The 27326-nt window shown below is 33.3% G+C and overlaps 1 long non-coding RNA gene across 1 annotated transcript in view; it reads right to left on the bottom strand.

Moving 5' to 3' along the window:
- LOC309625151 overlaps positions 1 to 27326 on the bottom strand; it is a 99136-nt gene that overhangs the window by 66777 nt on the left and 5033 nt on the right. The window lies entirely within an intron of this gene.

Here is a 27326-nt window from a genome sequence, read left to right as displayed (position 1 = left end):
CAGTTAGATAATTACCCCAAATCATATAGCAAGCTAGTGACAAAAATGAGATGACAATTTAAATCCAATTATTCCCAAGCTACTTCACTTTCTACTAACTCACACTGTGTTTTTCATTTTTAGAACGAATGTTCTATTCCCCCAACTTTAGTGATTTGAAGGATATCTAAATGTCGTTACACTTACTTTTAAAGACAAACTATTTCTGTGTGTATTTATTCACACTTAAAAAATTTTATGTGTATCTCTATATGTATTCTAACGTATGTATTTGTTTATGTATATATCTATGTCCCTATGAGTCTTACATGTGTACATACCAGAATATTTATGTTTACTTACTTACTTACACCTTAGCAAGAATTGAGAATGAACAGTGTCATGTATACAAATTACTCTAGGTATGGGGATCATTTCAAACACATTACATTTAGATATTATCTAACAAGAAAATTACATAGCTCTACAAAGTGCAAAAATAGCTTCTCTGGAGTGAGCTGGATTATATCATTAAAACCTTGAGGACAAAGTTCAAGTCAACAAAATTGATTCACTCAATGTGTCAGATATTAATTCTATAGAATGTAAACTTAAAGGATAGTAAACAGAATGGACGTGGAACAAAGAGGGTAACACGTGGTTAAGACAATGGCATTCCTTTTTAGTTTAGTAACCAAATTCAGCATTATTCAGCAAGTGGTTCTGGATATCAGATAAAATTCTTTACCTTGGTCCATTCTCAAATCATTTTTATGTTTCTAACTGTCCTTATTTTCCTAGAAAATTTAATGTAATTCACATAATTGCAGGAGAATAGAAGACTGTCTTCCCAAAAAAGAAAATTTCAGTCTCATTTTCTCATTCTATTTTGATAGAAAGAGAAAGTATTTTAATAATGCAAACTACATTTTTCTAATATGAAATATGAAACTGGTTTAATATTAAATCATGTCCTTTCTTATGAAACTTATATTATTTTTGCTCATGATTTTAGCATAAACTATTTGAATGAGGAAATCTTGAGTTACCAAAATGCCTGATTGAACATTTAATAGCATTTCATATAAATTTTAACTGGATCTGTGTTTCTATCCAAAGAGGAAAATCCATTTTTAGCTTGGTCCACAATGTCTAAGTTATTCTTGTCTGAGCAACACATCTATAAAGACTTCTATCACCACACTAGTATGGCTAGAATACTGAACAGAATCATCTGGGCCAAAGACACACAGAGAGAAATGCTAATTAAGTATGACCATGAAAAGAGAAAGGAATGCCCTACCTTTTGTTATAACTACAGCAAGGTGTATTTCATGAACTTCATTGGAGAAAACAACTGTTGTTAGAAAAACAGCTGATAAAAATGGTAATATTTAAAATCTGAATTACTGATATTCAGTCTGCAGAGACTGAAAAATCATTTGCAGTTAAAACATTGCTACACTGTTGATGGGAATGTAAATTGATGCAGCTACTATGGAAAACAGTATGGAGGTTTCTTAAAAAGCTAAAAATTGAACTACCATATGATCCAGCAATTCTAATCCTGGGTATATACCTGGAAAAAATGAAAACACTAATTTGAAAAGACATATGACTCCGATGTTCAGAGCAGCACTATTTAAAATAGCCAAGACTTGGGAGCAACCCAAGTGCCCATCAACAGATGAATGGCTTAAGAAGATGTGCTATATATATCTAATGGAATATTAGTCAGCTATAAAAAAGAATGAAATAATGTCATTTGCAGCAACATGGATGCAACTAGAGAATATTATGATTAGTGAAATAAGTCAGAGAAAGACATATGCTATATGATATCATTTATATGTGGAATCTAAAATATACACAAAACGGAAACAGACCCACAGACATAAAAACAAACTTAAGGTTACCAAAGGGAAGAGGAGTAGGGGAGGGACAAAGTAGGGATATGAGATTAATAGATACAAACCAGGATACATAAAATAGATAGGCAGCAAGGATTTACTGTATAGCACAGGGAATTACTCCCAATATCTTTTAATAATCTATAATGCAATATAATTTGCAAAAAAACTGAGTCACCATGCTGTACACCTGAAACTGTCATAATATTGTAAATGAACTATACTTCAAAAAAATATATACATATATATATATATATACTATTAGATATATTAATTTTCTATTGCTGCATAGAAGTTGCCATGATTTTAGTTGCTTAAAACATCACAAATTTATGATTTCACAGTTTCTGTGTATCAGAACATTGGTTACATAGGTTCTCTGTTCAGGGTCTTATCAGACTGAAATCAAGATGTCAACTGTGGCTATGGTCTTACCTGAGGCTCAGTGTTCTCTTCCAAGGTGAGCTCAGAATTGGAATTGGTTGTTGACAAAATTTAGCTCCTTGTGGTATAGGAATGAGGTCCCTTGTTTCTTGCTGGAGGCTGGTCAGGGGTGGTTTTCAGCTCACAGAGGCCATCCCTCAGATCCCAGCCATGTAACTTTAAAGTAGTTAACTTCATTAAAGCCAGTAGGAAAATTTTTCTTCAGTTCACTACAACAAAGTCACATAAAATATAATGTAATCATGGGATTGTCTATTGCATTACCTTTGCTATATGATGTAACCTAACCAAGGGAACAAGTGTTCTATTATATTCATGGGTCCTGTCCAGCCTCACGGGGAGAATATTCTACAGTATGAGTACATCAAGACATGGGAATCTTGGGGACCATCTTAGAAGCCTGCCACACTAGAAAACAACCTTCCATTTTACAAGAGGTTGGAATAAGAAAAAGCCTGGGAACAAAGAAAACGTTCAGTAATATCTGTGAAACAACATAAATTCAGGATGAAAATAATTCTGATATCCAAATGCAGATAATGGAAGATGTTGGTTTTCAAATTAAGGTTTATTTCATCTTTCATCAAAGACTTAATATTTCCCTCCATAGATATCTTTTCGTTTTATAAAATGCATACTTCTTACTTTAAAATTCTAAATACATTAAGCCTTTAAACATTCAAAAATAGGTATTGGTATTCATATTAAAAGTCATCTTTATACAATTTTGAATACATTGTTTATAAAATTAGTAGAATTCCATGCTGTTAGTTCAATCTTTCCTAACTAATGATTTGTTTTACTAGAGTCTAACCATGATAGTCTTCATGTTCCCCTCAGCTTAACTAAACTTGAGACAGGTTTACCTCCTGACTATAGGCCCAAGACTTCCCTTTTCTTGGAACATTTACTTTAGAAAACTGGCAATTGTAAATACTTTCTCTGCTCCTTTGAGATGTAAATCTTCTATAACCCAGAAAACATCTTTCTTGAGAACTTGGGAGCACCCCTTTGAAATGTAGTCATCAGAGGGGATAGCACTTCTATTTTTCAGTTTCAGTGAGAGGGTAGTAACCTAATTTCAGTGACAATTAGCAAACACAGATGGCTTAATCCCATTTACCATCCTCCTTCTTAATGTCAGTACTTTTCCATTAACTCGCTCCAAATATTTAAAAATTCTTCAATTTTTTGTTTCAGGAAAATCCAGTTCAATCTCTCCTCTGTTGGAATAGCTGTGACTCCTACTGCAATAGTCTTGCATAACGGCTTCCTTGCTTAAAAAGTGTCCAGTGTGATTTCTCTTTGACAAGTCTCAAATTAAACAACCATGAAAATTATTGTTACTGTACAAGATAGATCTCAAATGACTATTTTATTTGTTTTTTTTGATAGCAGAAAAGACACATTATGTATGTATGGAGGACTTGTAAAAAGACCCATGTCAGCAAAGATTATTTGTGTCTGATAGTGCCAAAGAGCGCAGTGTTATCTACACAATCTGAACTCACATAAATGCTCACAAAGCAGCATCTACATTCTCATCTCATACTAGGCAAGCAGCCAAGAGTCTCATGGTTTTACAAACTATGTAGCAAAAATCTTTGAGTTATGGAAAAATTAGAATCTTTAAGATTACATCATCTTTCATAAGCTTAAAAGTACTGTAGGCTTCTCTTGTAAACTTCCTTTTTCATCTTACAAAGTCTAAAAATGTTATAGCTTGTACATTTAATTTTTACTAATGAAAAGAATGTAAATGTATTTATGCTAATGATGTAATCTGAGCCAGATGAAGTGCAGAGAGGTTGTTTTTTGGAACACAGAAGAAAAACTGTATTACTTTGTTGCAAGTTTGCTCAAATTTACAACTATCACAGTTTGGGACTAGATAAGTCTTTGTTCTGAGGGGTCATTTTATGCATTGCACAATGGTTAGCAACATCCCTCCTCTCCACCCACTGAGTGATAACAGCACACCTATTTCAAGTTGCGAAAACCAGCAATGTCTTAAGATACTAACAAGTGTCCCTCAGTGAGTGTGGAGGGAGGAAAAGGAGAACAAACTCACCCCTCCTCCGTTAAGAACCACTGTTTGTTGTTAGGAGACAGGAGATAAAGACATTGCTGTCAATCAATATATTGGAATTTATTAAACCTTTGGTTCATAAACCAGCTAATCATCTTCCTTACATTGGGAATTGTAACAAAAGCACGGAATCATTATTTGACATTTACTTACCCGTTGATCTCTAGGCCTGCCTGGTCTAAAATGAGAACATCCGAACTATTATCAAAGGTAACCTGACACTGTTGTTGGTTAGGTCTCTTGGATATTTAACTTTAAGAACAATGGGAAAAAATTAACTTGTTAGACTACAATTCATGTAGAGCACACCAAGCAACACTATCTGTATAAGTGAAACAAGTTAAGAATTTGAGGATTGAAATGAAATTAAATCAATGAATCATAGGCTCTGAAATCAGTTACTTTCCCCATGTCCCTCATGCCAACCGTGTGAAGTAGAGTCCACCAAGAGGCAATGGCACTTTATTATGGCACACAAAAGGAGACAGGGTACCAGACAGAAGTGATAGGAATATATCCAAGCTAGAGTAATAATGTGGTGGTGCTTTACTTATATTGCATACAAAAGGTATTTGTTAAACTAAAATATTGTCATCTTTCAAAATTCAGCCCAAATGTCACCTCTTCCAGGAAGTATTCTACAATCTAAAATTTGGATCTGCAGGCCCAAATCTATATTATAATAAAACTGTGCATTCCTTGGTCGTAGCACTTACAATATGTTGTAAAGGCTTATTTGTCACTGCCTTTTATTACACTGGAAACACCTTTAACAGCCAGGACTGTGGCCTTGTTGACTTTATATTCCTAACAACATGGACTGATGCCTAACATGCAGTCACTGTCTGCAGGATGAAGATATAGTAAATTAAATAAAACATTTAACAAAAATAGAACTCCTTATCCAAATAATAAGTTAAACTATACAGCATATGGAGAGGCTGAAACATAAAATCCATTAGGAAACAATCTAATAAAGTTATAACATTCCACTGTATTTGATAGATTGGTATTTACTTATTCTTTCCCATAATATGTTTTCATAAAGTGAGACCTTAAATTCCTTTTCCCTGACACCTATCTCTCAATTTCTCCTTATTTAGGGTACATACAAACTAAATCAAAGGACAAAAAGGTTTTGCACTTTCCTTTTTGTTAAGAACCCAGAGTCTCATTTCCAAAACAAAGTATTATCTGAGTGTATCTACCCTTGATGTGTCATATACCTCTCTATCACTGGATTACTCCAAACTTCTATTAGCATTGAGCAAGGCTCTGAAAAGTAGTAGCTACAATGTTTCTTCAAAGTACATGTCTCATCTGCTGCCGAAAAAAAAACTTAAAAAAAAGTTAAACGTTCATAGGGGAAAAACCTCCAAACCTCAAAACTTTCAAACATGACATATATGACTACAAGAGATTTGTTGAGGTGAGTGATTCAGTGATGTCACTAATAGCCGTTTCTTTGGTACTTGGTGCTAGATATTATGAACGTGTATTCATGCAAAGCTCAGCCCACAAACTTAAAAGGTTGAGACATAATTTATTAAAAACCATCATGTGCCAGGAAATGTGATGAATAATCAACTCCCCAACTACATGTGAATTATATGCATCCTTTTTCCAGCAGACCGAAACTTCTGCTGAATTGACATTAATGGTCCTTATGTATATTTAATAGAAAAGCAGGTTGCTTCACAAAGATATTCTCTGAATGGAGATAAAATGAATAAAGCAATAGGGGAATGAAAGATAGCTGTCCAACAGAGTTGACTACAAAGAGATCTACAATGATAAGGGAAGAACAGAATACAATGAGGGAATCTAATCAAGGCAAAGGCAATAAAAGTGTAAATTTTAAAAGTTTGATAGATTTTTCAGATAAAATGAAGAATAACTTCTGACACAGTGAAACAGGGAAGCTAGGAAAACATATTTTTGGTGCCAGAGATTGACTAGGAAGCTTTTGCTTCTACAAGTAAGCTAGAGTGTTGTTTCCTCAAACACCAGGAGACTCAGGAAGTGGCCTATTATGGTACTGAATAAAAAGATAAATATCAACAAGAGAATAGATACCAGAGGTTCAAAAGAAATTCATAGTTATGTAGTATGATAAAATTCACATATCTGGTAATTATTTCTTGAAATTTCCTTTGCAGTAAGGATTTTCTATTGAGAAGGGAGATTATTGGTATACTAAGGGGAGGGCTTCAATTTTTAGGGTAAAAGTCTAACAAGGAGGTCTCCCATAAATTCCCTGGATGGGGACAGCAAGTATGGCTAGCAGAAATTCAACTTTTTCTATGGATATTATTGCCAGTGTTATCACATGCAAACCATATCAGAAGATGTATCAAAAGTGATTACCACTCAACTGCACATGTATTTATTTACCTCAATTGAATAAAATTACTTTGAAGTCATACCTTCCCAGTGGACAGGGTATTATATCTCAAGGTTCAGGAGATGGTGGGACCTCCTCCTACCTTGGATTATTCAATAGCCTCAGCTGTCATAATTATTCAAAAAAGATACCCTGGTCTTGGTCCTCCCTGGCCACGGCTATTGTGCTCATCTTCAAAAGGCAAATATTTTTTGTCAACGTTTGTTTAAGATCTCCGGGGTCTTTGCTTAGGTGAAACCTGACTCTAATTTCAAGCTTCCCTAGTCATGCCTTGTAGACATTCTCACTTCCAGTCTTCTACTTCCATGGCACCATGCATGGACAGAGAGATTGTTCTCTGTACTCCAGTATACTGAAAAGCTGAGAAATAAAAATCTGTTCCCCAGAATTAGGAAAAATTCTGAAAACAACAACAGTAAAACTTTATTTTCGTTGGTAAACACCACCCAAAACAAATCAACAAAAAAATGTGGAAACTTTCATTTGAGTATGTAAAAATTTCAGTTTGAATGTCCTAAAGTTTAAAACACCAAACCAAACAAAAAACCCTCTTAGTCACTTACCAAGCTTAGATGGACTCAGAACACAAAGCTTAACTACCCTCCAAGAATGAAGAAAATAGAATTCCTTTTATTCTTTTTATAAAAATAATAAGAACAAAACCTCTATGTTTTATCCTCCCACAAAGTCTATCTGTAACTGAGTCTAAAAATACAAAATATTACAAACTTGAGCTTTTAAATAGACATGTTCATTTACTACATGAAGCTTTTAGGTATTTACGTATAAATACCTAACATTTCTGACATTATGGCATTTGGTAGATTGATTCTCTTGCACTAGCAGAATCTAAGAGAAAGAAGAGACCTTATAAACAGTAATTTATGGACGATTGAAAATAATCCAGATATACTCAGAAACTAATTTACTTTACACAATATAATTTCTGTATTGGACCAAATACTATAATAACATTTCTGTAACAGCAAAAGCTGGAAATGACATACAATTCCAAAATTTGGTGAAACATTAAATTTATTATTAGTAGAAGCTATATTTTAAAATATTTGCCCATAAAAGATCACATTAAAAATATTTAATATGTAGAAAAACAAAATTAAAGAGTTTGTACACTTTAAAATCAGTTCTTTCTTGGAGAAAGAACATAACTATATTTGTACTTAGAGACAAAAGAGAGGTAGGAAACAAGAGATGATTTTTGTTTCCTATATATTTTTCTAGAGTTTTCCATTTTTTCAATAGTTTCTGCTTATATGAAACAATATGTATCAATAGTAATAAAATAATAAAATATGCTTAAATTACAAGAGATTTATTATGTAAAATTTGAAATAAAATTAATGCAAAACAGATACGTGGCAAGAAATCAACAAGAATAACACCTAAAATTTCTACGGGAAAGTGTAAAAGTTAAAACTGGAAAATAAAAGTTTAAAAATCAATTTAGGAAGTGAGTAATAATGACATGTTTCTTTGTATTAACAAGTAATTCTTAAAAGAGAAGCAGTAATTAAAATTTAGAGTACAGAAAATATGAAATACAATATGTTTAATGATTAAGGTGATATTAAGTAAAGCAGAAATAAAAGTAAAATTATTCACATATATCACAGAAATAACAATTTGAACATGGCATGCTTATGGTAAACAACAACCAACAGTGAAATCAGGTTCACACTGGCAAACGAGTTTCCAGGATGTGATGAGTTTATCCTAGCACTAGGTTTACTTAAGAAAAAATGCAGGACAGGACATGCAGCATCTACAGCCTCAAGATCTTCACTGAGAGTCGCAGCACAGCTTCTAGCTCACAATCCTGCATGAGGTGCCCTTGGTGACAAGAAGTGAGGCTTATCTGCAGGGAGGCACTTCAGTACCAGGAAACTGTACCTGTGTTATTGCAAGTACTCCCAACTCAGCTGTAGCTGTGATTTGAATCCATGAATGATTACAGTGAATAAGAAAATAAGATGTTAATTGGGGTGCTAAATTTAATTTATTTATTTAGGCAGATAAAACAAAAGATGATTTTACTTGAAGGCAGGGAGTTCCCTGCCTGGCCACCACCAAGGCCTAATGCTATGGTTAAAGTTGAGAGGCCTCAAGAAGCTGAAAAAATCAAAGAGATAGATCCTTCCCCAGAGCCTCCAGGAAGGAATTCAGACTGCCATTATCTTGATTTTAGCCTGGTGGACATGTGTGGATGTCCGATCTGTATAACTATGAGATAATAAATTGATGTTTTTTAAAGCCACCAAGTTTTTGGTAATTCATTACAGCAACCATAGTTAACTGATGGCCAGCTGAGTTGTTTAGGACGTGGTAGTTAGCTGTGCCTTCAAAAGTTTTAAAATTTTCCCGGCCCATTGATAGATTTCCAAGTCACATGAGGCTTTCATTGAAAGAAGAAAGTTTTATTTGTGCATCCCTGGTCATTTTCCAAAAAGGAAGGTTCTTTGTAAATACATTCTTTTTTTAATAGATCTTTATTGGAGTATAATTGCTTCACAATACTGTGTCAGTTTCTGTTGTACACCAAAGTGAATCAGCCATATGCATACATATGTCCCCATATCCCCTCCATCTTGAATCTTCCTCCCACCCTCCCTATCCCACCCCTCTAGGTCATCGCAAAGCACCGAGCTGATCTCCCTGTGCTATGCTACTGCTTCCCACTAGCTAACTATTTTACATTCAGTAGTGTGTATATGTCAATGGTACTCTCACTTCGCCCCAGTTTCCCCCTCCCCCCCGTGTCCTCAAGTCCATTCTCTATGTCTACGTCTTTATTCCTGCCCTTCAACTAGGTTCATCAGTACCATTTTTTTTTCTTTTTTTTTAGATTCCATATATATGCGTTAGCATACGGTATTTGTTTTTCTCTTTCTGACTTACTTCACTCTGTGTGACAGACTTTAGGTATATCCACCTCACTACAAATAACTCAATTTTGTTTCTTTTTATGGCTGAGTAATATTCCATTGTATATGTATTATTTTATATTTTGGGCCTATTCTGGAATGATCTAACTTAAATTCTCTGGTCAGTTTATTTTACTGCAATTCCATTTTTCTCAACAAACATTTAGATCCATGAATATTACATTAAGTACATATTCAGTTAATTCAAATTTTCAACTCCATCTTCAAACCTCCTTCTTCCCTTCACAGAGATTACACGTGTGTATAGAGAAATTTTATAGTCATCATGGCATTTGGATGAAGAGAAGACTTCTGGTATTATGCTGCCTTGCAGTAGGGCATCTTGCTTTGGTCCTATAAATTTTGATTTGTCCTGTTCATATATAACATTCTGGTGTCTACTGCTGTAGTCCATAGTTAGTTAATGATATATTCTCTTAATTGTGTCTTAGTGGTTTAGCTTTGGTCTCCCACAGAGAGAGACCTCCCTACCCCTACACTTAATATCCGGTAATGATTCAAATTTAATCCCTGGACCCAGGGTTGGATTCATGTTTTGTGGTTGCAGAGCTTATGTAATTTTAGGTAATTTTTTAGAGAAAAATAACAAAATAATTTTGGATACAAAATTAGGGCCTTTGAAGGAGCCCATACACTGAGGGGCTCTTAAGTTTCAGTTTCATTAGCCTCATAGTAAATCCACCTCCTCCAGGGCCAATCAGATCACCTAGCACATTCAAAGTTCAAAGTCATTTTCTCCCAATGCAGTTCTTCTACTACATTAACTGAAAAGCTAGTCAGTCAGACTCTTAGCTACCACCTGTATCCTTCCTTGGGGTATGGAGGGACTTCAGGGTCTCTTCCACATTACATCCAGGCTGTAGGTTCCCAGGAGAACTGCCTTAGGCTATTCTGTTCAGGAACACTATGTCACTGCTTACCTAACTACTGCCACTAATTTTTGTATGGTTCTCAAACCAAGATTTTAAAAGAAAGAAGGGAAAAGTCCTTCTCATAGCTTTCTCCATGACCTATCTAACCTCCATCTAACCTCCACCACTACCAGTATGAAGGTCCAGAGGAGGGGAGGGAGATCAAACACACATTTAAGAACATACTACTTCTTCTCTTGCCAAAAATTTACTTAGGGTGAATGAGTGGAACACACATTTTTTTTTCAGGGTGAATGAGTGGAACACACATTTTTTTTTCCTGAGGCAGAAGCTTTATTTAATTTATATTGCTTCCTTTTCCTTATCTAGGGAGTTATAATCCTGCTCTCACCCATAAAGATGGAGGAGTAAGAAAGGGAATTTTGTCTCCACTCTAATGTTGGAAGGCCCAATAAGAAATACTGTAGAATTATCTTTCCCATTCTACATTAGTTTAGAGTGAAAAAGAAAGAAGTAATATTATGCGAACTCAGAAGCAATGGAGGATATTGTTTCTTTAGTATGTGATAAGCTTGCATATGTAGAGAGGGTTGGCATGATACCAGTGGAGAAATAGTTGTCCAAGATATAGGAATGAGAGGGAATAAAAAGGAATAAACCAGAGAAAACTGTTCCAAAAAAACAGATACCCAAATTAATCTGTGACCAAAAGAATTCATATTCCTTTCTGAGTTAGGTTTGTATTGGTCAGTAAGAAAAGCTCAAAGAGCTGGCACAGGAGAGAAATAGGAATCACCAACAATGGACACTGAGATTAACATAAACCTTCATATTTCACTTCCCCTTTCACAAAGTCAGTGTTTTCTCCCACTGAAAGCTAAAATGGCTAGAGAATGTAGATTAAGTGAGATGAAATCAAAAGAATGACTGAAAAAATGTAGTTCAATCTTTAGATCAGCCCATCTTTCAGTCATATTTCTTGTCAGTGTGAAACTTGATCTACAAATTCTCATACATGGAAAACTAAAGGCCAGGACTTACAAAAAAATTCACACAAAATCTAGTCTTTTTTTTTTTTTTTAAATGAGAGTGAACTTAAAGAAAGTGAACAGCATTAGATTTAGAGGAAGATATCTTTCATGTGCACTTTTTACAATTCCTGTTCACAACCCCTTTGCCTCCTGGTAACATTAACGCTAAGGAAACCCTTGTTACATATGTAATCAAATATAATGATTAAAAGATAGTTGAATTATAAGCATAATCCAAAAAATAACCAGAAAAATAAAATTTAACCCCAAACTCCCACTAAAGAAGACATTCCAGAATAAAACATAAAAAATTTAGATTATTTTGATTTGTAATTATATATTTCAATAGCAAACGTATTTGAGATTTGACCATAATATGTATGTCTCACCGTGAATGCCTTCTTCATGTTTCACCACACGTTCAGAAACTGTATAGCTTGATCCTACTTAACGATATTTCAGTTTAATTGCATAGTACAAACTCATATGTGCTTAGCAATGATCATAAAAATGAAAAAGATCAGTACACAAAACTATAGTCCTACTTAAAATTTTCCAGAGGCATTTGATGCGTAATAACTATAAATATACATGTTCTGTTCTCAAAGATGTCTTATTTAAGTAAACAAAGTATTTCCTATGTTTTTCAGTTAAAAAATCAGAAAAACCTCATGTGAGGTTGAATTATTCCAAATCCTGTTGGAATAAACAACCTGCAAAAGCTTCCGTAAATGTGTAGTCACAAGAGAGCCATCTGGCTCCACATAATTATACCCATCTTTCATCCAGTTCTGAAGCTAAATATAAAAGTAGATCCGGGAATATCATACAGATTTGTGGTATACACTTGGGGATGGTCGATCTATAAACCAATTAACAGATTTTATTCATATGGATGTGTTCCTGTCTACATTTATATTACACATCCAAATAGAGTACAGATTCAGAGATTATGGAATGAGTTGCTGCTAGAATGAATTATTTCTGGTGAAGTATTTCAGAGTGAAATGAAACAGAAGTTAAGACATGACAGGGTGTAAGATAAAAAGTAGATGATATCTGACTCTCACTCTTTGTTCATATAAAATCTTTGAATCAACTTGGTAGATGCCTTGCAAGTACAGAAAAACATTTGTGGTCATTTATTGTGCAAGATCTCTGACTTTTGAAAGATCACTACAAGGACTGGATTCATTGTTGGCACATTATGGCCACATTTTCACTTATTAGTTTATATTTTGTCTAGAACACCTTTCTTCAGAATAGTGCATTTCTGAGATAGTGCAAGAACTGCTAAAATAATTTTAACCCTAATACAATAACATTATAGCCATACATATTGTATCGGTTACATATTTTATCTTTATGTGAATGACATTGTCAACTGCTCTATCCCATACCTCTACATTTTACACTATAACTCCTCTGTTTTCATAGGTTATGTTAAATATCATCAACTCTAAGTTGATGCCTGTTCATGTGTTATTAACTGTACAGACTATATTATGGCGATTCATGGGTGCCTTAACAACAACTCTTACTTTACAGCAAGTATAAAACTACTTTTCATAACATTCATTTTATATAATAAAAAATTAAGTTAGAATGTTGCACTTTGTCAAAGAAAATTATTTTCAGGATTATATCCTCATTATTTATTTCCTTAGTCATGCTGTAGCTGACAATGTATATCAATTCATTTACTATAAATATATCCTTAGGGAATAATTTGAATAATGTTCAAAAATGTATGAATAATAATATTTGTATATGGTATCACCCTTTCGTAGGTAAATATTATATAGGTAACTTAAAACTAACTTAACTAAATCATTCTGAAGCATTAAATGAATAATGAAGATCAATTAAAATCTTGATTACATTATATGTATTAGCATGGAAAAATAATAATGTTGAGCAAAAAGCACTTAATAAAAATTATGCATGGAATGTTCTGATTTCTACTGTGAATTTTAATAGGCACAGATGTGTATTATTTTGCATGCATGAACATATGCAGGATACATTATGTGAAAAATGGGGAACCAGTACAAGTATTTTCAAACAGTGAGTTACTAAAAAAAAAATACACAACTCAAAGGCTTTACAATTTTAATGAATTAAAAATTTTTTCAGGGATGTCATAAAATTAACTGTTTCCCAAATGATTTTCAACGATGAAACATTTTTTTGCAAAGCAATAGTGAGATTTTGTTATTAAGCCAAAAATATTACAGATTAAGGAGCAGACTAGATGAAGAAAAAGATGAGGAGAAAGGGGAGAGAGAGAAGTAGAAGCAGAAACAGGGTGGCAGAGAGAAAAATTAAGAATCAGGTGAAAGACAATGTTACCGCTACTTTCCCTCCCAAAAAACACATCATGAAAAAGGCAAGTGAGTGTGTTGCTATGGGTTCTTAGCTGGAGACTTCTCTTCAGCCTGAGACTAACCTAAGAAAACTATAAGAGGCAGCAAAGTCCTTTCTGGGACTGGGAGAAGTGACAAAATCTTTAAGAAAAACAGATTCCATTTGGTTATACTTTGCGATTTTCCAGTGCAGAATATCTCATTCATTTCTAACTTCAGCCTGCCCGTAATGAGAAAAAGATCACTAACATTTTCATTTTCTTAAAAACTTTACAATGACCAGTACTCACCAGAAAATATATTTGTCTATAGACGATAAGGGACTTTAGAAAGGAAGAAAAGCGGTGGCTAAGAAGGAGATTGGTAGAGTACGAGGTGTTGGTGATTAAGGGTATGATGTTTGGAGGTATATAATGCTAAACCAAGACAAGTCACAGGGTAGCCAGGAAGAGGAAATGTAGTATATGTTTAATGGATGATTTGGAAAATTTCACTGGTGAAATACTTACGCTAATATCTGAGCATCTTGGTTCAAAGTTAGAAAATATAATTTTAAATATTAATGAAATATTACTTGTCACCTTTGTCAAAAAGCAACATAATATCAACACTTCTGATATCAGAATATAATTAGCCAGTTAAAAATAACATTTAATTGATCCACTTTTTCTACTATATTAAATTAAAATTTGATTATAAAGAAATATGCAGCTCTCTAATTCTTATTAGTACAGATAAAAGAAAATTAAATACTTCCAATTTGGCAATGGCAGATTAGGTTATTTTAATCTACTTACCTAGACAAACAATAGTAATTATTAAAATATGAAAATAATTAATTAATTCATTCAAAAAATATTTATTAAGCACTTATTATATTCCAATCACTGATATAGGTATATGGGATACATTTTGAAGACCCCCGTCCTTGTGGACCTTACATACTAGCAGGAGAAAACAGGCAATATTTAATAGACAGTAAAATAAGTAAATTCTTTAGCATGCTAGAAAAGTAGGAAGTACCGTGTACAAGAGTAAAATCTGGGTAGCAAGAGACTAATCTGGAGAGCCAGAAATTTAATATGGACCCGAATTTTTAAGTAAATTGCTCAAAGTAGCCTTCTTTATGGTACTTTGCAAGATGCGTCCATTTGTCTTCTGATTTGAAGGACATATTCCCTTAGGCTCCTGACAAATGGATCTCTATGGCACTTCACAGAAATGCCACGTCCCTGAATCCTCATAGATTTATTTTCTCATCTCAGGGGTGCATGTGTCTTATCAGGGCCTCCAATGTACTTACCACCTCCTGTTGGTCCTGTCCAATCAGCTTGATATCATCAAGGCGATATTCTGTGGGATGTTCAGACCATCCACTTCTGACAGAGCAGCAGATATAACTTATCTCTGAGAAAAACATGTAAATAAATATTTTAATGTTCTAATATAAGTTCAAGCTGTTCTGGTCACTTTTTCTAATGCAAATGGGAAATGATAAATTTACCAAATTAATGGCACATTATGTACTTAAGTCCTTATTAATCTGCTCTAGCAACAATATCAAGTCCAGCACGGCATCTGCAATCAGGGCCACTACTTATCTGAGTCTGTGATAGTTTATAGTTCTTCTCTAGGATCCATCCAGTTTCTGCAGAGGTGAATTAAAAGGAAACATAAGAAGAACCTCCATCCTTTTAGCTTGGTGGCTGTAATCTCTACCATCAACCCACAGGAAGCAATGTTAGTTTTGATTTACTATTTTTTCTAGGGGGGTCGGGGCAAGCAGGGTCAGAGGCTGTGGCCATTGAATAGAATCTGCCACAAAATCTAAAAAGCTAAGATTGTGGTCAGAGGTCTGACCAGATCCAATGGGAGGAAACTTAGATGCCACCTCTGGATGGGAGGAACATACATCACCTTGTAAGACCATCATATGGCATGGGAGATATTGTTCTGGCCATTGTGGAATGTAAAATCTTGCATGGTACCTGGAAAAGAAAAACAAAGAAAGAACTGTAGAGACAACACCAGCACTCAGTAAAGGTTTTGATTTATTTTTCCTGGAAGCAATAAATTCCATGTAGCTTAGTAAGACAAAATTAGACCTGAAGGGTAGAGGTTGGATTGTGGGGACAAGAATATTCAATGATCAAAGGGTATTACAAGAAGTCATCTTGGTTGATTGCACCTTTGGTCTAGGATAGTAAGAGCAGAGGTGAAAATAATTGGATTTGAGGATATTTAGGATATAAAATAAAATGTGGGAAAAGATTGTTGAGAGCAGGCATGGGACATATAGATAACAATGGCAACTCTTACATTTCTGGCAATGCAAAAGATGAGTGATGCTGCGATTTGGATGAGAAATATGTTTAGAGAAGAAAGATCCTAAGGTTTACTTTGTAGATTTCAAATTTGGGATGCCTTGTAACACTCCAACAGGGGACTGGATAGTCAACTCTATCTTAGCAGAGAGGCTAACATTGGAGATTTAAGTATGTTGGGCAGTTGGAGGTGTCTGAAGCTCTGGTGAGATTATATCACTTAGGGAGAGATTGTAGAATGAGAAGAGAAGGTCTTCCAGAGCAGAACTATAGGATTTCACTATATTTTATCTGGTAGATTAAAATAAACCCGCAAGGAGAATAATAATAATGTAATAGCTATAATGTAATTACTGAAGTGAATTAATGCCATGTAGGAAATTTTATCTGTAATCTAAAATACTGAAATAAGTGAACATGTACTCATGGATACTACTTTTGGAAAATTAAAAAAATAAATGTCAGTGTTGAGCAAACTAGGACCTCTAAAGTATTGTTGGAAAATGAAGCTAGATCTTCCCTTAAATTTTAAAATCCTGAAGCATCCTTTAAAACAAAAGCTAAATAATATCTTGGCAAAACTAAGCTGTCCTCTGTATTGTAAGTATAAAAACTTGTACGGATATAAAGGAGAGGTTGGTTCAATTTGCGCTATTGGATATTTCTAGAAAACTACTGGTAAAGCAAATATGTTCAAATTTTAAACATTTTTTTTCTCAGAAATCAACATATTGAGGAGTAAGATGACGAAAAATTTTAAAGTATTATAAACTATGTTTTTGGGCTGGTTTGTCACAAATTTAACTAGATTAATTAAATTTTTTCTGAAAGTCCCAGTGATTTCTTGTCACTTGGGACAAATTCTGCTCTTGTTTAATAACTTAATAAGATATTATTAGTAGTATAGGTTTGCTCAGTTTCCTAAAGTTTATTTTAGACTTTCACCTGACTGTAAGTCACTGTGTCATCAATTAATACTAACGATATCTCTATTATAATCAGAAAATCAAGGTCAACTGAAGAGAATATGCAATTTTATATTTTTATGACTAGTTCCACAATTCCGTGGGTGGCTTAAATGTATACTTTAAAGTTTACCTTAAAGTAAGAAGTTAGGCTAGTTGAATAAATATTAGGAAAAGGAGAAACATGTAGAGGAGAAATATATGTATTTGAGGTGAGAGAGACAAAGAAAAACAGAGAGAGAAATGAGAGAGGGAGAGAGAGCACAAGCATTAAAAAGGTGGATCCACATTTTTGTTCATTTAGTATGAAGAGATCTGGGGGTGATTATCAATAGGAAAATGAAATATATAAGGTTCTAAACTATTGCTGGCATTTTCTGGAGCTTGTAAGAGTAAATAATGTTTATTAATTCTGATATGCTCATGAATGTTGTGAAGAAAAGAAAACTGGCAGTCAGAAGGCTTGTTTTCTGTCTGGCTGAGTCACTGATTGTGTTTGTGGCCGATAACTATCTTCTAAAGATCAGATCCATGCAACTAACCACCAACACAGAACTTAACCATTCACTGCAGGATTTGAAATTTGTGTCTGGCTTGATTTCTTTCCTTTATTCTCTCAAATTCTAAGCTAGAGTAATAATGAAACTTAGATTGTTTGATCTTCATAATATATTGTATGATTTCAGGCTCACCTGATAAAAGTTGAGCTTTGTAAGAATAAGGACTTTCTTTATCCTGATTAGCATTCTTTAGCCAGCACCTAGCAAACTCGGCACATAAATAGCATTGTACAGTTATAAAAGATTTGACAAGTATTTACAGTATATTCTCTTTCTCATATCTGAGGTTTCAAAAATGTGATTCTTTTTTGCACGCTCTTCCTTTCCTCTGAACTCCTCCCCCTGCCTTTTTCATCTGCTTAATTACATGTGTTTTCATATATAAGGTTCAATGTCTTTTCTGATTCTCCAGGCCTTGGCTATGTGTGTGTGTAATTACAAGACTTTTGGTTGCAAGAAACAGAGAACCAGATTAAACTGGTTCAGGTAAAATAAAGGTTTTTTTTTTTTTTTCTAGTAATACAACTAAACACTTAGATCCAGAGATGGCTTAAAGCACAGCTGAATCTAGTCCTTCAATAGTGTTACCAGGACCTAGTCTCTCTGTTCCTGTTATGCTCATATCTTTCTTCTGTGTTGGCTGTTCTCCTCTGTAGCTCTCTTGGTATTATAGACTCCAGCAATTTCAGCTTGGTTTATCCTCTCATTTTCGGATCCAAAGAAAAAATGAACTTTCCTTTCCTCCTGATTTTCACACTATCCAAAGAGTGCCTTCTTGGCTTGACTTGGTTTATACCTCTGAACTAATTACTGTGACCAGAAGGATGGACTGTTCGAATCGGCCAGACATAGTTTACTTGTTTATCCGTGATGCTGGAGGTTAGGTGTGTTTCAAATCATGTGGGCTGAAAGTAGGACAAGGGTGGTTCCCCTAAGCAGAGTAAGATGTTGTTACCAAAAGAACAGAAATAGACACACTGAGTCAGCAAAACAAACAAATGTACAGTACAGTTGGGTGCATAGACAATATCTTCTACTCTTGCTAGCACATTATATCCGCTTTACTACATAAAGGCAAAAGAACCCAAGTTAAACATGTTTATTATTTATATCTAAGCATATATCAAAGTGGCTAGTATATACAATCTGTGAACTAAAATTAAATGCTTGCTGAATAAGTGAATAATTAGTTAGGTCAAGAAACTGTACCTCTTTTCCAATTGCTATTTCCTCTTAAAATTTAATAGTAGTACTATACTAATTAGGATAATAGTATTAATGTTCTAAATAAGTATAATTATTTATAATCAGTACAATAATACTACTGAAATAACTATAAGTACTATAAAGTACTATAAATCTTACATAAGTTGATACCTATATGTTCTTAGAATGTCCTTGACCCATACTGAGCCCTCAATAAATGTTAGGGGTTACCATTATCTATTATCAACCATATTAAGTTGCATTGGAAGACCTCTGGAATACTATGACTTCATATAGATCTGAAGTTGTATAAGTCCATGTCAGCAGTTTGATAATTGATCAATACTAAAAGAAATGCTTTTAAATGTATAGGGTTTTGTTTCTGCTTCTAATGAAATTCCTTTTTAACATTGTTTTCAGGGCATTTCTCCAGAGGAAACAGCATGATGTTTTGCTCTAAATCCATACAGGATAAATGATTATCTGGAGTCATTAGAATATGGTATTATGCACAAACAACTAGACAGGAATTCTATTACAGATGATTAGTCAACTGTGAATACAGCAGTCAGCAGATGGACAGATCCAATGTACCACATGAATTCTGTGTGAGAGTGAGTCTCTGGTAAAAACTAAAATGCTCTTGATGAACAGCTGCCTTTTTCTTAGGATTCTAGCCAAGAGATACCAGTTAAGTTTTTCATTGCCATAGCACATGGCATAGAAAGAACTGATTACCTTGAATAAAGGTTGTATAAAAAAGGTTTTATAGTTTTCTGTGTTAATTTTATATTTAAGGGACCTTCCATATTTACATATTGACCATCTGCACTGTGTTATCTGATGTGTATTTTATGCGCCTATAATTAAGAATGAACAATTGTAAATTTGCTCAGGCTATTAGCTAATGACGGGAGAATGTGCTTTACATAGTTCTATAAAAAGATAAAAATTAAAATGCTGAGATATTGAGATCTTAAATGGTCAATTCCTTATATTCAGTGACTGAATAAAACCAGTTTGCATATTTTTACTCTTGCTCTTGATTACAGATATTTCTTAATTCAAAGGTAATTTCAAGGATCATTGTTGCAACTTTTCTGCCTCATTAATAAGGCCTCCAACTTCTCGTTACACTTGAATATTGAATTAAGAACAGAAGAATAAACAAGTCCATATTAGAATTATTTAAAAAATTCATAGTACTAGGCTTAAACATATACTTTATGCTAATATTAATATGCCTATTTTGAGAAGATAATAATGCTTTCACTGAGTACAACTTTACTGCACATGACACTTATTGGCTTTATTTTTATATGTGGTGCTATGTTATTCCATGCATTTTCTAAAAAGATTTTTTTAATGGGATGATTGTTTTATTTATTTTTCCTGTAGATCCATCCATATATGTAAAGCTTTTAATAAGTATATTCTCATTTGTAAAACTTAGTCATGTTCATAATGTTTAATGAAGAACATTCTTCCTTATTTCACATAATTTTAAAGTCTGTCATGAGATAAGAAATGACTACCTACATATTTAATTTTATGAAGATAAAAGCCATTTGTTTGATGGGGAGAATAGAATAAAAATATTTCCCTCAGAATATAGTCTAGTAAAGTCTCATTAATTTGTACTATAGTAAATCTCATAAATAATAGAAAAATGCTTCAAAATTTTAAGTAACAATAAAAATGTAAAAAGTACAATTTAAATATATTTAATTATTTTTGAATCATATTTTAATACTTTGTCTTCTCTTTATTCTAAATTAGTGATATTTGTGAAACTAAAATACATATTTTGCTAAGTATACATGCTGAATATGTTCATATATATTATTTACTTAAATATTGAATATATATGTGTGAGTATATATATATATATATATATATCTCAACTAGGTGTTGGATGTACACAAATGAAAAAGGATATCCTATACTACCTCAAGGAATTTATTATTCAAACAAGAAAACAGATAATCAATAATACATAGCACAGAATAAAACTAAAATGAAAACTATTCTACAAAGTGTATGATTAAAATACAGGGGTACAAAAATAGGGGCAATTAATTTGGCCGAGAAATGCCAAGAGGAATTCTTGATCAGTGACTGGTAAATAAGCAAGTATACAACTCTCTCTCTGGAAACCATCCTCATACCTCATGCATAGAATATACTAATCTCCCTTCATTTGTACCACCACTGCCCACTGGGTATAGCCTTATGATTTCAATTCTATATTTGTAAATTCTTTCTTACATGTATATTTCAGCTAAATTATGATTTTTTTTAATCCAAGAACTAATTCATATTTTTTCTTATATTCTCAGGAGATGATGCCATGTCTGACATTTATAAATTGCTCCATATTTTCAAAATAATTTAATTGGCATAAAGTGCATGCATATGTACAAATTTTAGGATTATTATAAACTTCTTGGTTTTTTTATCTTTCAGAGTTGTGATCATCATTCAACTAAAGGATGAATCAAAGTTAATCAAAGAGTAGCTTTCCAAGATGTAGAAATATCATCATGCTTGTTTAATGAGTTGATATTTTAACTATGCTTTACATTTAATTACAAATGAATATTTGCACACACTTATGAATACATATATGTGAAAAAACAATTAGTCAAAATAATTGCTATTGCAGGTTATTTTTCTTATGCTTTTAAAATATATTTTAGGGTATCTAGTAGCTTATATTTGTATTTTTTGATATCTCATAAACACTTAAAATTGTATTTTCAAAATTAATATTTACATTAATTTATCCTGCTACTACTATGATACTCTTTTTATTCACATTAGGTGTTTTAATTCATTAAGTAATGTTAAAATTTTTCTCTTTTTATATATTAAATTTCATATTTAGTCTGTATTCCTATATTTATATATACGTATATCTGGTATATTGATGTTGGTCAGAGAATGAATTGAGTGTACTATCCAATAGGGTAGCTACACAAAACTATGTAAATTTGATTTAAATTACACAAAATTAAAATTCATTTTGTAACCCCATTCCAAGTGTTCAGTAGCTATATGTGGTTAGTGGTTATCCCCTTGGACAGTGCAGATATAGAACATTTCCATCATCACATAAGTTCTATTGGTCAGTGATGATATGGACAAGGATTTGGTGCTAGAATTATCTATTCAGGTCTAGTTTAGATAGTGTATTACTTAAAGGAGGTACTTGTTATGGTACTGTATGTATCCCCAAAATTCACGTCAAAGCCCTAATCCCCGATATTTGGAGATGGGGCCTTTGGGAGGTAATCAGGGTTAGATGAGTTTATGAGAATAGGACCTTCATAATGGGATTAGTGTTCTTATAAAAAGCGATACCAGAGAACTTGCTCTCTTTCTCAACCATGTGAGGATACTGTGAAAAAGTGGCCATCTGCGAGCCAGGAAGAGAGCCCTCACCATAATCTGACCCTGCTGACACTCTAATCTTGGATTTTCAGGCTCCAAAACTGTGAGAAAATAAAAGTCTGTTGTTTAAATCTCCCAGTCTATGATATTTTGTTTTAGCTCTGGCTGCCATAATGACTAATATAGTACTGAACGGCACACATACCAGACAGTAAAGAAAATTCTCATGTTAGAAGACAAAGAGGATTTCCAAAGACTATTTCTAAAACTTAGCATAAAAGATACCAAATATGGAAGGAATTGCATGTGTGTGTATGTATGCATTTGTATGTATTTGTGTGTATGATTTTACTGATTCTGGATTTAAAAAACAAATGTACTTCTTTGGGATGAGCATAAGAAATCAGGAAGCTTGCTTTCTATGAAGCTCATTACCTATGGAAATAATGAAATCTCCTAAGTTACAACAAGCCATTCTGATCTTTTCCTTCGTTAATTAACTTGTCAACTCCAGGGACCATAAATAGTGAGAGGTTGTCCTGGTAACAGTACCAAATATAAGGCAGCCTTTCAAAATGCCAAAATGTTTTCGACCAGCCTAACAGCAATCACCAGTTTCAGAATATATTAGTCAATTAATATTTTGGTACAAAAGATTTGCCAATATGATGAAGAGTTCAGGATTGGTGAGCTGAGCCACTCTTAAATCTAGTTAACTTAGCAAAACCCAATTATTCAAAGCCAATTCATAGAAAACCAACTGCCAAATAGCCAATTCAATTAACTTACTTGTTACTTTTAATTATTTATAAGGTGTTGTGTTACTTATATTAAGTATAAAGTGTACCATAATTCACATTAATTAACATAATAATTCAGTGGGATACTGGAGGCTTTTGTGAAGTTTTAGTTGACCTTACGTTTTTTCTCTTTAAGTATATAGGTATTGATTCCAAAAGACTGAAGATCAAAGGGCAGACAGAGAAGCTGTTGTCATATATCCAAATTGCCCTATAAATATTTAATGGTATAATATTGGTGAATCTATAGTTAAGTTTAGCAAATTGATTTTATCAAAAGATGAAGCAGCCGTTCAGGAAATTGACTTTTAGGAGATGAATTCTGAGGAATCGGCCTCCTTCCGGCTACTATCATTGATTGCCAGGTGCCCACAGCAGGCCAATTTCTAGGTTTGTCAGGATATAAGACCAGGTTCCTTACAGCAAACACTGACCTAAACAGGCAGGCAAATGCTCAGCAGAGGGCGAGAGGTGCTTCAAGTTTGCCTTAAAGTGGCAAAAACATTTAGTTTACTTGATCTTTGTAGCAGAAATTAAATCACAGGGTCTTTTCTTAAAACCCAACCTTAATGTACTCTTTTATTTGTTTGGGAGATTTAGATAGATCTTTACCTGTACAAAGAGTTATTGATTTTTTAGCAATACTGCTAAATACCAGAAACTTAGCTGGATATATCATCCATCAATCTTATCAGAGGTTCTAAGGGAATCTGCAAGTATTTGTATGTAATAGAAAGGAGAGAAAGAAAATGCAGCCACGTCTAAGTTAAGCTTGTAAATAGTCTTCATTCAAATATGAGTTTTTAACAAGACAATTAGAATGGCTTATAAATATCATTCAAAGCACTAGAAAAAATGAAAAATGGTCTGAATTTTATGAGGAAAACATGGTTCTGAAATAAATGAACTACACATACATGAAAAAATTGTCTTCTCAGTAAAATACAAAATAATATTTTCCTTATTAAAAAGAGAATAGATAATAAACATGTTGGGATAAATCATTAAAAGATGTACTAGACAAAATAAAATTTACATTTTCTGTAATTTGTGATTATTACATTGAAAAGTAATCACTGAGGAAAAATTCAATTAATACAGTCATGTATTTATCAACTACATGTAAATAATGAGGTTAAGATAACTTGCACAAAACTTATTTTTAAAGTTCCATGGGTGTTTCCCAAAAGAACATAGGCTAAATGGATCAAATGCTTCCATATAAAGCATAATCATAATGTCATGTTAGCTAGTTGCTATTGATTAACTTGTCATCATTGTCCAAATTTTCTTTTTAAAAACTTACAAAATTTTTAAAAATATATAAAGCTTGATTTAAAGACTATAGAAGATCAAAGTCCAGAGACTCCAGGCACAATGTCCACTAACTTGTAGCTCTTAGAGAGTTCAATGAGGAATACAGTAAAGGCCTCTGAATTTAGTATAAGTCTGCCAACCAAGAAGATGTAGGAAAAAAAGATTTAGATTTTGCTTCACCATCTATCTCTAGATAGGGTATGTAGATATTCCAATAATTGATAATTAAGTAGCCTTTTTTTGTTTCTACAGATTCTATTCTGAAGTGTCCAAAGTCATTTTTTCCTTCCTGTTGTCAAGTGGACCTTCTAATTTAATGTGTATTCAGAGACTGAAACTCTCAGCATACAACATAGAAAGGATAAAGAAGAGATGGTTGGAAAAACATCACAAGCTAAGATATAAAATTGCATATACTGGGACAAAACAAAAGAAGAGTACTAAGAAAAGTTTGTGTTGGGTATGCCTTGTGTGAGAGCACTGCCTTTTGTATATTGTTTCTGGACATAGAATAAGTGTAGACAGCACTATTCTTTCCATTAAACACAAAGAACTGGGCAGCTCTAACTGAAGATTCTACTTTAGTTAATAGTGTCACACAAGATAACTGTGATGCTGGTCTCTGGATAAAAAGCTAGTGTGTATGACCATTAATTTGTCCTTCAGCTTTATATCCTTTATAGGATATAAAATCCACATATATGTAGGTAAACACTAAGAGGGTCAATGATTCTGTCTGTTGGAAGAAGACTCTAAAAGGATTATTCTCCATTGATGAGAAAAAGGGGAGCAAAATGAAAACTTATTTTTTCTAAATTTTTAAGGAAAATCATGACTCTAAGTTAATAGAGATTAAAAGAATTTTTTTTTGTTTCATTTTCCTGTATTCCCAGTATAATTAAAACAGTAATGGCCTCTATACGATAGGAATATGGCAAGAGGAAGTATGCAATGTAGAATTTGACTGAAATAGGAAATCCAGAAAACAAAAATCATAATAGCAAATTTAAAATCTGATTTGAGAAAATGCTGGCAAGTGAAAACTGAACCATTGAAAATTTTTTCTATTATAAAATTGAGAATATTTCTCAGAATATGAGGAAGGACCAAAGAGTGCTAAAAATATAATGAGGAATAAAAGACAGATTAGTTTAGAAAAAAATATTCAAGTTGAATAGTTTTCCCAAAGAAAAAGCCAGAATAATTTAAACAAATTTGATGATCAAAGCAAAAATAGAAGAAAATCTTTCTGCACTGGACAATTATGATTTCAGGGCTAAACAACAAAATCTCATATCTAACCTCAAAAAGTATATGCACGATGCAAATGTAGAATCATAATAGCTTCAGAATTTTTATCTACACCATCAAATTCCAGAAGATATTCAAGCAGTATCATCAGTATCTACCTTGTTTAGAGTAGAAAGGGTTCCAAGGAGTCTATACCTAAATAAGTTGTGGTGTCTGTGAGCAGACAAAGGAAAAACAATAACATACAAGATTTTAGAAAATTATACTACCATTTCTCCCAAAATAAAAGAGTAAATATTTAATAGTGTTCTCTATTCAACACATGAATTAACCAAATCAAAATTAAGATTGGAAATGCATGTGTCTGAGCAAATACAGTGGCGGATGAAAGCCTTCGTGTGGTTCTTTGTGGTTGACAGCAAGCAGAACGCTGGGGTAAGGTGCTGTGCAGATTATAGCTAAAAGGGTCTTTGTTGATGTTATCAAGTGAATCAGAGGAAATAACTTAGGCTTCCATGGGTTGCCAATATTCTGTCACTTAAGGCTAATATTCAGGTATGTCTCTTGGGTCCTTTTAACAAAGCCATATCTATGAAGAATGTGTACACATATTGCACAGACACAACTGAATTCCAGCTCAACCCAACAACCATCTACAACTGTACACTTGCTCCTTTGATTTCAAAATTAAACTGTGGGACTATATAGATAACATTCTGATAAACACTCATATTGGACATAAATTTCATGCCTTCTTTGTTCTTGTTTATGAGAGACTATTTGAGTGATATATATATGGCCAATATCATAATTAGAGGAATTCTGATGCTGATAGGAAGCGTACATACATATGTTTACATTGCTTACATGTCACGATAGGATCATGGATCTGGCTTTTTCCGCACGAATCACCAGTCTGATGAGTGGCCGTTTTAAATTTGTACCCAATAGAGTGCCAAGATACCACAGAGAAGCGAGAGTTTATCTCCCACTTAGGGGATACACTGACCATCTCTTAGTCTTAACTGCAGGGTATTGGTTCTATACCTTACTCTGATAGTGGAAGACAGGGATATCTTTGATAGTTTTACAATTTATCCAATAATTAAATCCTCGGAAGTAAACAAAACACCTACAGCCTGCAGTTTTTCTTTTCTAGACTGATCCAAACCGAGCTAACAAGGGCTTTATTTGGATATCAATGTACTTCCTTGCAATAATGGAACAACAGCAAGAAATGGAAATTCAGCTTGAGTTGCATATGAAAACAGGGACACATAATAAGAAAACACAAGTGATCTGTCCCTTCTTAACACAAAGCTTAATTTGCTACATAAAGATTATAACGCATCTTTCTGTCTCTGTAACACAAAAAAATTATTAAAACCATATCTTTGCTCCAGTTAGTAAAATTATCACTTCAAAATGTGAATATTAACAGATGATTCTGAT

The sequence above is a fragment of the Balaenoptera borealis genome (genome assembly GCF_965194805.1).
Source record: "Balaenoptera borealis genome assembly, chromosome: 3".
Lineage (NCBI taxonomy): Eukaryota > Metazoa > Chordata > Mammalia > Artiodactyla > Balaenopteridae > Balaenoptera > Balaenoptera borealis.
Note: the sequence above shows the minus strand (reverse complement) of the source record. Positions and strands in the feature narration are given on the sequence as shown.